Genomic DNA, 3,679 nt, shown 5'->3' on the forward strand with positions numbered 1-3,679 from the left:
GTATAATTCAATTGAGCTCCCGTCAAAGTCTAATTTGCATAATAGATGGGATGAAAAACTTTGTTCCTTCGCTGGCCCATGACAGCTCCTATCGTGAAGTGACTTGTGTCACACATCAATTCAAATGGCTGTCCAGTGTGATGATAATGGGTGCCGAAACTAACCGATTCTTCAAATCCTTGAAAGCTTTTAAACACTCCTTATCAAATTTGAACATTGTGCCCTTCTCCAATAATTTGCATAATGGCTTAGCAATTTTGGAGAAGTCTTTCATAAATCTTTGATAGAAACCGGCATAGCCCAAAAAGCTTCTAACACCCTTTACAGATGTTGGAGGTGGGAGTTTCTTGATAACATCTACCTTTGCTTTATCTACCTCGATCAAATGTCTTGTTATCTGATGCCCTAGAACAATACATTCTCGTACCATGAAATCACACTTTTCCCAGTTAAGTACGAGGTTTGTTTCTTCGCATCGCCTTAGTTCCTTGGCTAGATTGGCTAGGCAATCATCATATGTATCTCTGAATATTGAAAACTCATTCATAAACACTTCCAAATACTTCTCGACCATGTTAGTAAAAATAGACATCATACATCTTTGAAATGTAGCAGGTGCATTACATAAACCAAATGGCATGCGTCTAAATGCAAATGTACCATACGAGCATGTGAACGTTGTTTTGTGTTGATCCTCTAGCGTTACTGTGATCTGATTATACCCCGAGTATCCATCGAGAAAATGGTAATAGTCTCGCTCTGCGATTCTACCCAGCATCAGGTCCAAGAACAGTAAAGGAAAATGGTCTTTCCTAGTCACCTTGTTCAACTTTCAGTAAACAATGCAAATTTTCCATCCCATAACTGTTCTAGTTAGTATCAACTCGTTGTTTTCATTCTCTACTACTGTAATACCTATTTTCTTTAGAACGCACTGGATCAGACTTACCTATGAACTATTTGAGATGGGGTAAATTAATACCCGCATGTAACCACTTAATGATTTCTTTTTTTACCACATCCTTCATGATGAGGTTCATTCTTCGTTGTCCATCAATCTTCCATTTCTCGTCATCTTCCAAGATGATCTTTTGCATGCGTACAAATGGACTAATGCCATAAATATCGGCTATGGTCCATCCGATAGCCTTTTTGAATTTTTTCAACACTAGGAAGAGTTTCTCTTCTTGTTCTTTAGTCAACTCTGTTGAAACAATCACAGCCAAAGTAGAAGCGTTACCTAAATAAACATATTTTAAATGTGAGGGAAATACCTTTAGTTCTAATTTAGGTGGCTCTTCAATTGACACTTTTGGTTGGACATAATCTCTGATTTCTAACTCTAAAGACTAAAAATGGGATTACAGATTAAATCCCCTTTGATTAGCTTCTAGCAAAGCTAAGTATTCCTATTCCTCTTCACCACTTGAAGGGTCTAATTTCAAAATTTACTCCAATGGGTCCTGAACATAGTTGAGTTCCCTTTCCTTGACTAATTCCTCTAAATCAAATACTGCACAACAATCATCAATTATGTTAGGAAATCGCATAGACTTAAAAACATTAAAACTTACTTGATCGTCCTGAACACGTATAGTAAGCTTGCCCTTCTGCACATCAATAAGGGTCCTTCTAATTGTTAGGAAAGGCCTTCCTAGGATGATTGGCACTTCTTTGTCTGATTCAAAGTCTAAAATAACAAAGTCAGTAGGGAAAATAAATTTATCTACATGTACCAATACATCCTCGATTTTTCCTTCTAAATTTGCTAAGGATCGATCTGCTAATTGAAGTGTAACCGTAGTAGGCCTAACTTCACCTATCCCCAACTTCCTAAATATGGACATAGGCATCAAGTCTATACTCGCACCCAAGTCACATAGTGTCTTACCACAATATGTTGCTACAATGTTGTAAGGTATGGTAAAACATCCAGGATCCTTCAACTTTAGGGGTAATTTGTCTTGAAGATATGCACTATATTCCTTCGTCAGGGCTACCATCTCAAATTCTCTTACTCTTCATTTTTTAGACGAGACATCCTTCATGAATTTAACATAGTTTGGCATTTGTCCAAGTGCTTCAACCAACAGAATGTTGATATGAAGTTGCTTGAGTACGTCTAGGAACTTCTTGAACTAGACTTCCTGCTTCTGCTTTTGAAGTCTTTAAGGGTAGGGTCGTGGAGGATTCTTTACTAGCACTGGTTGATTCATCTTACGTGGCAATTTTACATCTATCGAAGTTGTTAGCTTATCAAAATTGATTGGTTCAGAAATTACCTTATCGGGTTTTGCAGATTCTAGTTTTGGTTAAATTAGAGTTTCAACACTTTGTTGAACTTCCACTGAGTCTTGAACATCGGCTGGCTCTTCTTCAATTTCAACAATGTTGGGCTCTAATGTCTTTCTTCTCCTCAATGTCAATGCTTTACAATGCTCTTTCCTTGAATTTCTTGGATTCTTTATATCACTAGGCAAAGCACCTAGTGGACGGTTTCTTAGTTTAGTGGCAAGCTGGCCAATTGGTTTTCCATGTTTTTCAATGTGGCTACTTGGCTTTGGATCAAGGCATGATTTTTGGCTATGTATGCCTTCAACAAGTTTTCTAAGCCATTGGAGGATTCAGCTTGAGGTTGCTTCTTAAATTGTTGGGAAAAAATAGGTGGTTGGGTCGGTCTAGGTTGGGCATAAGTGTTATTGGGTGCAGCCCCTTGGTTACTCCAGGAAAGGTTAGGGTGGTTTCGCCAAGATGGGTTATAGAAATTGGATTGCAGTCTTTTCCTTCCTCGGTTCTGGTTTTAATTACCCATGTAATACACAGATTCTAGGTTTGATGGACATTCTTCGAACAGATGTCCTTCCCCATAATAAACATAGGCTACATTTTCAAATTGATTGGTTGGCTGAGCTGCAAAACTATTAAACCCATTAGTGGTGAAATTTTTAATCATTGAGGATATTGAAGATACCTGAGATGCGAGTGAAGTGAGAGCGTCCACTTCATGTACTCCAGTGACTCGTCTTCCTGACACTACTCGATTGGTTAACTATTAATAATTGTTGTTGGCAATCCTCTCAATGATTTCATAAGCCTCGTTATAAGACTTAGAAAGGAGAGCACCGTTAGTAGAAGCGTCCACTACCATTCTCGTGTGAGCATTGAGACCATTATAGAATGTCTCAAGTTGAATGTAGAATGGGATTCCATGATGAGGGCACTCCCGTAATAATTCTTTGTCCCTTTCTCATGCCTCATACAAGGACTTGCCATCCATTTGTTGGAAAATAGTGATTTCAGTCTTCAACTTAGCATTCTTGCTAGACGGGAAATACTTCATTAGGAATCTTTCTGCTAACTCTTTCCATGTGGTAATGGAATATGGTGGCAATGAGTTCAACCAGGCTCGAGCTCTGTCCCTTAGTGAATATGGGAATAGCTTTAATCGAAGTGGATCTTCAGGTACTTTGGCTAACTTGAGAGAATCGCTCATCTCCATAAATAGTCTTAAGTGAAGGTGAGGATCTTCGGTAGGTATTCCACTGAATTGGCCCATTATCTGAAGCATCTGAAACATGACTGACTTCAGCTTGAATTGTTGTTCCTCGATTTTGGGTCTCCTAATACACGAATTAAGATCATGAAATACTAGCACGGCATACTATCTTAGAGCTCTATC

At 38.5% G+C, this 3,679-nt stretch overlaps 1 non-coding gene across 1 annotated transcript; it reads left to right on the top strand.

Annotated features, from left to right (window-relative positions):
• Positions 1–3,203: 3,203 nt before the first annotated feature.
• On the top strand, positions 3,204–3,310 carry LOC128032795 (small nucleolar RNA R71). The gene has a single exon (XR_008189121.1). It is a non-coding gene; the product is annotated as a small nucleolar RNA R71 (small nucleolar RNA).
• Positions 3,311–3,679: the final 369 nt, after the last annotated feature.

The sequence above is a fragment of the Gossypium raimondii genome, chromosome 1 (assembly GCF_025698545.1).
Source record: "Gossypium raimondii isolate GPD5lz chromosome 1, ASM2569854v1, whole genome shotgun sequence".
Lineage (NCBI taxonomy): Eukaryota > Viridiplantae > Streptophyta > Magnoliopsida > Malvales > Malvaceae > Gossypium > Gossypium raimondii.